Source organism: Phascolarctos cinereus, unplaced genomic scaffold (genome assembly GCF_003287225.1).
Source record: "Phascolarctos cinereus isolate Bilbo 61053 unplaced genomic scaffold, phaCin_HiC Scaffold_9;HRSCAF=440, whole genome shotgun sequence".
Taxonomy (NCBI): Eukaryota; Metazoa; Chordata; class Mammalia; order Diprotodontia; family Phascolarctidae; genus Phascolarctos; species Phascolarctos cinereus.
In genome coordinates this window covers 161,303,981-161,314,359 of record NW_027556402.1, presented here as the reverse complement: position 1 = coordinate 161,314,359, position 10,379 = coordinate 161,303,981, and the positions used below count along the sequence as shown (strand labels likewise).

Here is a 10,379-nt window from a genome sequence, read left to right as displayed (position 1 = left end):
AACTGAATATCTCAGAGGCATCTTGAACTCACTTTTGCAAACATAAATCATTATTCCCGTCTTCCCAATTTTCCTATTTCTCTCAAGTACCACCTTATTCCTAGTTCACCATGCTTGCAACATTAGTTTTGTTTTTTATTTTTCACTCCTATTCATCCCACTTATCCAATTTGTTTTCAAATCTTCAAATTCCTCTTCTGTCTACTGGCATGACAAACTTCATTTGAATTCTTGTAACACCCTTCTAATTAGTTTCCTTGTCTCAGCTTTCTCCCCATTCATAACAATCTTCCACTAGACAACCAAAATCATCTGTTTAAAGCACAGGGGTGACCACATTTCCCCACTACTGAAAAGCTACAATGACTTCCCATTACTTCCAAGATAAAAAATAAAGTTCTCCAACATTTGAAGTTTTTTCCATACCTTTTCCCTGTCCTACCTTTCCATTCTTCTTATTTTTACTTTTCTTACTTTGCTTTTTTTTTTTACTTACTTCTTACTTTACTTTTCTCCATGTACTTAACAATCGAGTTAGCCTATTCACCATCTCAATTCGGGCCTTCATTGCCTCTCACCTAGACTTCTACAGTTGCATTCTAATTAATCTCTCTGCCTCCAGATTGCCCCACTGTAACCCTCTCCCACATATCTGTTAAGGGAAGTATTTTTCTTTAATCACAATCTGTTACTCCCATACTCAATAAACCTCAGGGATTGCCTATTGCCTTTAGGAGCAAACATAAATGCTTTTTTTTGACTCCTAATGTCTTTGACAACATGGAACCCTATCTCCCATCACTATGCATTGCACTGACCATCTGTGGAATGTACTTTCTCTTCACCTCTGACTCACAGAATCCATTACTTCCTTCAAGATGAAACTCAAGTATTACTTTCAACATGATATCTTTACTTACATGGTCTCCCCTACAAAAGCTAGTATGATCCCTCACAAATTCCCATGTATTTGACTGCCTTCCAATGCTTTTGAATTTATTTTCTGTATAATTTTATTTGCATAGGTTATTTCCCCTAAAAGATTTCAGTTTCTCAAGAATAGGAATTGTTTCATCTTTTTATTTTTATATAGCAAGCACCTAGGACAGTGTCTACTACATAGTTAGCACTTAGCAAATGCTTGTTCATTGATTCATTCATTAATATAGAATACTCAGAAAAAGAAATCTTTAGACACTTTTAACAACCATGGCTTCAAGGCAAAACTGTTACCTAATCAACATTCATCATAAAAGATGGAATTAATAATTTTAATTAAATAAAATTGAAAAACTTCTGCACATAGTAAGCAATTAATAATTTTTTATTCATTCAAGGAAATTAAATGTAATTAGAATCAGAAAGTAATCACTTGCTTTAGAAAGCATCACTGCAAATTGTCTAGTAAAGTTCTAACCTCCAGAACAGATTAAAAATTTATGTAAGTACATGAGAATAAGAGTCCAATAGACAAATGGTCAAAGGATATGAGTTGTCAAGTGAAGAACTTCAAGGTAATGACCACACAAAAAAAAATTGTTCCAAGTCACTAATAAGAAGATAAATTCAAGTTAAAACAACTCTGAAATTCTCCCTCACACTGAGGGATGACAGAAAAGGAGATCAGTGTGAAATGACATACTCACTAATACCCTGTTAGCGAGGCAAGGAATAAGTCCAATCACTTTACAAAAGATGTAGAACTATATTCAGAAAGTCAATATGCATGCTCTTTGACAAAACAATACTACTAGGAAGCAAGCTCCACAAGGAGGTCAAGGACACAGGGATAGCTTGCTCCCTACCATGCCAGAATGGTCAGAGAATGAGAGAAAAACAGAATAAATAAAGATCTGGGCAAGGTTTCTAAAAGGTTGTGGATTTAAAATATTTTGGTTTTGTTTTGTTTTATTTTTTTTCTGATTGCTTAGTTGAGAAATCTAGAGCAGAGAACCATTTACTGGATTGAAATCTGGGCTTATAAACCTTAAGTCCAAATAAAGAACTCACCTTCCTTAAGTCTCTACACCACTGCCTCCTCATGGGTTGGAGAACATGAAAGTGAATAAAAACATTTAGGGCAAAGTGATATTACCTCAAATCTCTCACCTTAACCTTGTGAGAGTTTTAGTACATATTGTGCATTACCAAGAGAGTAAAGAGTTGACTTCAGTATATTTACATAGTTAGAGATAGGCATTTCCAAATTATCTTAAGTATTACTAGGCCCTAGACAATGGATATCCTTGTCTGCTCTCTATGGTCCTGATTTGGCCACAACAAACGAAAACTAAGATTTTCTTGAGACATATTTTCACACATTTCTAGAATGAGGTGTTCCACAGACTAAGAGAAAAAAGGGAGAAAGCAACAGACAACTCTTAAGAATAGCAGTTTAGAGAGAGTTTTACTTGAGAACTTAACCATCCTGCTGTGGGCAAAAATTGGGTCTAATTTTCCCTAGTTCAGACATATCTAGTTGATGCTATTTACTGAGCTCATATCATTTGATGGTTTTAGTTCAGATAATTAGTGGTTTGTTTTTTTGCTGGCTGAGTGGGAGAAGGAGCTTATTTCAAATATTTTCTAAGCTTCTTTAAAGTAGGCTTACTGAAAAGAAAAATTTGGTTTCAATAATGGCACTTAAATGTGAGATACAACTATCAATTACTGGAATTCATTAATTAAATAAAACATTTGTTAGAAGTTTCTATACACTGCTATTATTTGGAAGATTTTCTGTCAAAACAATCTCATTAAAATTTTACATTCTAATTAGAATGTTTACCATTTAATTTTACCTAATACTACTTTGTATGTAGGTTTTTAGATGCTTTTTCATTATAATTTTGCAGCAATTAGCTCACAAGAAAAAAAGTGTAATTTACAGGTTTTTATAATTGCACAGATGTTAGGCTAATACACCAGAAAGGATAGAATAGAGAAGTTTTAAGCTTTTTTCCCCCCTAAAGGGAAAAAAAAATGGAATATGTACACATTAAGTTCTTTTTTGGTTGATAAATCCTATAAATCTATTTGAAAAATTACTTACAGTATATTGAGCTTAATAAAAATGTGGTAAATTGTTTTCAAGCTCTAGAGATTAGTCCAAGCAATTTGAGTGGACTAATTAGTAGGTGGAAGAAATTTTACTTATAAAAACCATAACACACTATTTCAGATAATTTATATATTTCTCTTCCTCCTATACTCTTAAAGACAGAAAATCAAAGAAAAAGAAATAATTTACCATTCAGCCATGGTTTAGTCTAACCTGGTAACACAAGGGACAAATTTCTTAATTAAATTCTCTTCTATAGAAGGATTGAGGTTGAGGCCTGATATCAACATAATTACAAAGTTATATGTGAATATTTTTAACTCCCCCCTGGCCTTACAAATTCAGGCTGGTTCTAAAAAACATTATATTCAAGAAAAAGTAGGATATAGATTTTTCTATATTATCTACATTAAATAAATTACACTTAGGAAAGTTGTTGACTAGATTTGTCTAAGCATTGGGGCTACTCCTTTAATGTAATTAATTATATGGCAACAAAAGTGACCTTGCAGTCATTTATGGGAGTGACAAGAGAAAAGAGAGGGTATAAGATGTAGCTTCGTGTTCTCATGTACCTTTTGCTTTGTTAAATATTTCCAGGGGCATTTTTATGTCTTTCTCCTAACCCATTCTATACAACCCCATACCACTTGATAAAACTAAATGAGATGTTCTTCCCTTTAGGAGAAATCACAATTATATGAATTAAAAAGTACATTAGAAGCTAGGTTTATTAACTCTTCTGCCATCCAAATGGCTTTAAAAGTCTGCTAGAAATAGAAGATGCCCATGAATAAAAAATTTTTTTATTCTATGTAGAATGCCTGCTCTATTAAAAGGTATTTCAGAACATCTCCAAAAAACAGCCTTTATTATTCTCTAACCTGAAAAAAATCATAATTAGTAAGATTTATCATTTAACCTCTCTATAATTTTAGCCTTTTAGCTAATAAATAGCTTTGAATATTTCCAGTGGAATTAAATGACTTAATCTTATCTACTCATGAATGAGACTTTTTTCTTCTTCCATCCATCACTAAATCCTTGGAAACATTCCTCAGTTTTCCCTTATCTTATGTTTTTAATAAAGTGACAAACAAGAATTTCCCCTTGTTTTCCTGTGAGGTGGAGGGAGAACCTCAATTTTGACTGAGTCAACCATTGGAATCTTCAGAATATAGTAAGATTAATCAGTGAAAAGACTTCAGAAGCTTCCAAATTCAAATTCAGCCTGAATAAGCCTGTCTGCTTATCTGTCCCTTACTTAAACTTTAGATTCATCAAATTGAGTTATAAATGTCAAATGACCAGACTTTTTCACTAGATTTCTATATTTTAATTTTTGCTCCAAACTGGGAGTATTAAGAAAAGAGTTTCTTTTGTAATGATACAGTATTCCTTGTACTAGTCTTAGAGGAAAATAAATAAGAAAATAAAGCAAACAAAAATAATTTACAAAAGAAAAACCTCAAAATGTGCATTGTATTTTGGTACAATTGATGGATAGGAACTGATGTCAAAAGATTATGCTTTGACTTACCTTTTCTCTAAATTCTAAAGGTGTCTATTCATAGCTATCACAATGATTTAGAGCATACATGAATGTATTGGGGTCTTTTCCAGAGCAGCCAATTATTCTTTCTACACTTCATCCTTGTACTCAACATTCTCTATTAGCAATGGAGCTATTGACAGTTACACATCAGGGATTTTTGTGATTGAGACAGCTTTAGGTCCCACCGGAAGAACTGAATGAGCTGGACTGGCTCAGATAAATTCATTGGTATTATAAAGGTGAAAGAGGATGGCATATTTATCACATAATCTAGAAAGGTCTTCACTGTCATTGATTTCAACATCCACCAATGAGCATATATTAGTCATTGTAAAAGTTTCATCAGACCTTTTCACTATGAGAGACTAAGAAGTCCCTAGAACTATTCGTAGTCATCTCTCTCTCTCTCTCTCTCTCTCTCTCTCCTCTCTCTCTCTCTCTCTCTCTCTCCTCTCTCACACACACACACACACACACACACACACATACACACACTCACTTTACACCTGTAACATTTTCTTGAGCTAGGTAGACTGGTCTTATTTTTCTTTAAACTAAAATGTTTACCATTCCTTGTCATCAAACCAAAACTTGAAAATTTACTATTTACTAGATATATTAAATGATTTTTTTCTTCTAAAAATGACACCTTTGCTTAGCTCCATTAAACAATTATCAACTGCCTCTGAAAAATGATCAATTTTATTACCTGAACTATTTTTGGGTTTTTGTACATATTCAAATTTTAAGAATGCCTTCGTTTGGTTAAATTTGAATAGCAATATGCATAGATACTGTTTGACTATGAATCATAAAATACTTCAATCTCAAAAAAGCTATAATTGAGTATCACAGCAATTCAACTTTTATAGTCCTTTCTTTGGATGTGGGGAGCATTTTCCATCACAAGGCCTCTGAAGATGTCTTAGATCCTTGTATTGGTGGGAAGGGTTAAGTTTATCAATATTAGTCATCACACAATGTGGCTGTTATTGTGTACAACATTATCTTGGTTTCACTCAGCATCAGACTGTACAAGTCTTTCCAGGTTTTTCTGAAGTCAGCCTGTTCATCATTTCTTATAGCACAATAGTACTGCATTACATTCATATACCACAACTTGCTCAGCCATTCCCCAATTGATGGGCATCCTCTCAATTTCCAATTCTTTGCCACCACAAAAAGAGGTTCTATGAGTATTTTTGTACATGTAGGTCCTTTTCCCATTTGCATGGTCTCTTTGGGATATAACCCTAGAAATGCTATTGCTGGATCAAAAGGTATGCACATTTTTACAGCCCTTTGGGCATAGTTTCAAATTCTTCTCCAAAATGGTTGAATCAGATAAGATACATATTATAAAAATAAGAAAGAAAATGCCTACTCAAAAGAAAGGGGCTAGTCATTTGGTGAGAGTGAGGGATAAATTTCACTGCCATCTTTGCAACATGAAGAGAAAGCAGGAAAGGTTCTCAGTATTTGGATGAACCTCCTAAGCCCATCTCATGAGACAATATGAACAACACTCACCTATATGCAGACAGCATCATTAGAAAGAACATATATACTATATCAGTGAGTTCACAGATTTGAGGAGGTAAAATTATATGGTTATCTATCTTTGAGTGTTGTTCCTTCAGATAATTTTCTGTTTGTGGTTGGTGTGACTTATTGTTTAATCAGAATGGGATTTGGCAACTGAAAAGGAGAAGGCACAGAGGAGGCTAAATGTTCTTCACAACCTAGCCCTCATCTTTCTTTATGGTCTTTTTAAATATAATTCTCCTTCAGGTACTTTACAGTCTAGCCATAGTGGATAACTTGTACTCTACCTCCTATATCTATGCCTTTGCATTGGCTATGTACCATGCCTAGAATGCTCGCCCTCCTCATTTCTGCCTCTTAGAATCTTTGCTTTCCTTCAAGATTTAGTTCAAATGCCACCTTCTACAAGAGGTCTTCTCCAGTTCACCTCTCCACATCCTGACAAGTGCTAGTGCCTTTCCCAATAAAGTTATCTTTAATTGTATGTGTGTGTGTGTGTGTGTGTGTGTGTGTGAGAGAGAGAGAGAGAGAGAAAGAGAAAGAGAGAGAGAGAGAGAGAGAGAGAGAGAGAGAGAGAGAGAGAGAGAGAGAGAGAGAGAGTGTATGAGAGAAAGAGAGAGCCAGAGATAGAGACAGAAACAGAGTTATAGTTATGGAGGGAGGGGCACAAAGGAAAGGACCAATACAAACAAAGAGGTAGGAGGTGGAGATGTGAGATGCAGGGGCAGGGGGGAAGGGAGAGGAAAAATATGATGTCTCCCCATTGCAATATATGGTCCCTGAGATGAGAAATTATTTTCCCTCTTTCATTTTATCCCCTAGCACTTGCTAAATGCTTTATAAATGCTTGGTGATTGGTTGATTGATGGTTATAATGGAAATATAGTATTGTTAATAGTTTACAAAGGATTTTCTTCACAATAACCTTGAGAGGTAGATAAGGAACGTATTAGTATCCCCATTCTTCAGATGAGGACATTGAAGTTTAGAAAACTAAACTTACTTTCCCAGAGCAAAATAATTGAAATGTTAAGGGAAACATAGATCTAGAAGTAGTAATCACAGATCCTCTGACTCCTAATTCAATCTTTATCTCACTGATCATCTAAACAGACATACTAGCTAGATTTGAAACCAAGCCAGCAAGTTAAGAGGATGAAAGAAATATACACATTGAGAGAAGGTGTACACACACCATCTAGGTGTAGACTTTTAAAAGTTTATTTTCTATATATGGACACAAGGTAAAATAATAAAATATTGCTATGACAGAGGGTAGTAGTCAAATTCAATGGAGTGGTTACTCTGAGGGTAGATGATGAATCAGGGCAGGGAGAATCATGATGGAGTTGCTTCAGTAAGCATATTTTAAGCAATCATTATGATTTTTGTAGTAATAGATTATAATTATCAGCATTTATTATCCAATAGAATGGTTTTTGATTAAGTAATGCAGAATGCTTGTTATGTTGTATCTGATCACAGATTAATATTTGGGGTGTGATTCCTGCCTGATGGTGAAATGTGCTTTGATTATATTAATCTTATGGTTTCAGTGGATGAGGAATAGAAGGAGCTCAATTTCTCACCCTGGGAGAAAGTGAGGGTACTAAAACATCTCTATTGCTGGTTTCCCAGCCCCAGAGTATTCTTGTGTGATACTGAATAACTAGAGCTGATGAGGACAGGCAGACTCCCAGAACTATACTTCACCTTATTTCATTTTTCCTTTATGTATTTTTCTTCTTTGCTTTTCCTCCAGCTGTCCCAATGCTCAGCATTTGTAGATTTTATTATGTTGGTGTTATGTAATTTTCCCAACTCTATATCTACACAACAATTTTCTGAAATAGATGGAAATGTTTTCCCTATAGTTTGACAAAACTTATTTTAGAATAATTGCATCTGTTGAAATATCGACCTCAAGTATTATTTATAAATTATTAGTATTCCATCATTAACTTTTCTTGGTCAACTCATATATACTCAATATTAATTGCCCATTTCTAAAGTAGACACCATGACATCTTGTTTCCATTTCATTCCTGCTCTGATGCCCAATTATGATGTGTAGGTGACCATAGGTTTCTCTGTAGTATAAGTTCTAGAGAGTTCTACCAAGCTACAAGGCTTCATATAAGGGTCCAATGACAGACTGCATGCCTGATATCTGACATACTGCCTAGCTAAGTTCAGAGACTCATAGCTAAGTTGTATAGGAAGTGATAAATACTAAGCCATAAAAATGCATGAAATCATATACTAAGGCCTGCAAAGTTTGCAAGCTGTGTTGATTTATAGAATACCCTACGATACCCAAGCTATATTTCTCATCTTGCTATTGATCCACTCTGGCAGTCTTGCCATCTCTACTGCTGCTGCCTTGCTCCTTCTCTCATGGCACAGCTCTTCTGGGACAGAAATCAGAAAAAAAATGCCACTCTTAGGAACCTAAGAGTGGGGGACAGTTCAGTCCAAGAAACTATACAGCTCTAGAAGTATACTGATTAGTTAGTGAATAAATGCCTAACTCAACTAGTCCACTGTGTCCAGTCAGCTCAATCCAGCCTACAAAACCCCACCATCTCCTTCTCATGCATCCCACAACCACCATGGAGATATCAACTTCATTTTACACATTTTACCCAGGTCAGGAAGCAAATTAATAATATCACATTATGATTTTTCCTCTGGAAATGTAGAAAGGACATATCAGTTAACTTTATTCTGAATCTACCATCCCTGGTGACTTTTTTTTCACAAATTGTTAATGAAAATAAGTTTTATTATTATTTATCAAGTAATAAATCCATACAAAGATGCATGTAACAGTTTTAGTCCTTTATCAAAATTTTTTTTAATCATTCTATGGCAAACTCAAGACCTGAAATCTACAGTTTTCATCTGAAAAGTAACTATCTGGATTCTTAATTTTTTAGTAGGCTGCTTAGTCTTGTGTATTTATAACTCATGCATTTTAAATTGACTTCAAAGCATGAACAAGCATACAAATGCTCACACACCAAAAACAAAACAAAGGAAGAAAAAAAAACACACACTTGCTTTTTTAAAAAGCAGGGTCTCTATCATGTAGCCCTAACTGGGAGATACCCATCTGGCAGGGAGAACATGCAGTTTGCATTTACTCATGAAAAAATCCTTAAGAGTTATTAGAGATTCTGGAAAAGGTGCAAAAGAATGATAATTTGGACAGTTTTAAGTATACTCAAAGGAAGAAAATCAAAGATCATTGCAGGTTAGCAAGGCAGTAAACTGAATTTGGCAGCAACATAAGCAGAATTTTCTACATGCAGTTTCCTAACTCAATGCTTTAAAAAAAAAAGTGACCTAGGTTGTTTGTAACTATTTAAAATGCAACTCTTAACTGCAAAATTGCCTTTTCTTCTAATCTTACAGACTGTGGTGGTTATGGGACGAAGAAAAGGGGAAAGTATCCAAACTTTTAGACCATTCAAAAGAAGGGATTCATATGAATGTTTTGAAAGTCACAAGAAGAATATTCTTTCTTCTTCACAAAGAAATGGACAACTTTGGAAGTGAAGTGGCGGGGCTAGGATCTTGCATTTCACCAAGTCTCTGCCAGGCCTCCCTGGACTAATTCTCAAGTGTGAACAATGCCTCGCTTCAGCCTCTTCTTGGCACTTTGGCTCCCTGAATACGTGGGTCTGATCTCTTTGCCTAGCTCTTTGATGATAGCCAGGAGTTCTGTATATTTGCTTTGGGGCACCTGGCTGCACCCCCATACCATGGATGTAGCATAGAGATTGGGGATCTATAGTCATTGATCAACTGCAGGTACTGGGTGGAGGCCACCGTGCTGGCAAAAGGAGAGTGAACACTCCCAGCTAGGTTTAGGGATGTGCCCAGAATGTGGGCATTCAAGTTGGTCTTGTAAGACATGCCCAGTGAGGTGAGCCACTCCCAGAGCCTGAAGTTGCCGCAATGTGGTGGAACACCTCAGGCCCAGGCTCCTCAGCCCACTTTTTTGTTTAAGGCTCCACCCCATCCTGAGTGACTTTGCATTGCATTCTCTCACTTAAATCCAATTCACTTGCAAGTCATGGCATCATCTTCCCCATGTCATAGTCCTCCTTGAGAACAAAGGACACAGACCAAACACTTGACACTTACTAGCTCTGTGACCCTGGGTAAGTCACTTAACTCCAATTGCCTGGTCAAGAGAGAGAGAGAGACAGA

At 35.5% G+C, this 10,379-nt stretch overlaps 1 pseudogene; it reads right to left on the bottom strand.

Moving 5' to 3' along the window:
- Window positions 1-9,624: 9,624 nt before the first annotated feature.
- LOC110210642 (cyclin-dependent kinase 2-associated protein 1 pseudogene) lies at window positions 9,625-10,082 on the bottom strand (annotated as a pseudogene).
- Window positions 10,083-10,379: the final 297 nt, after the last annotated feature.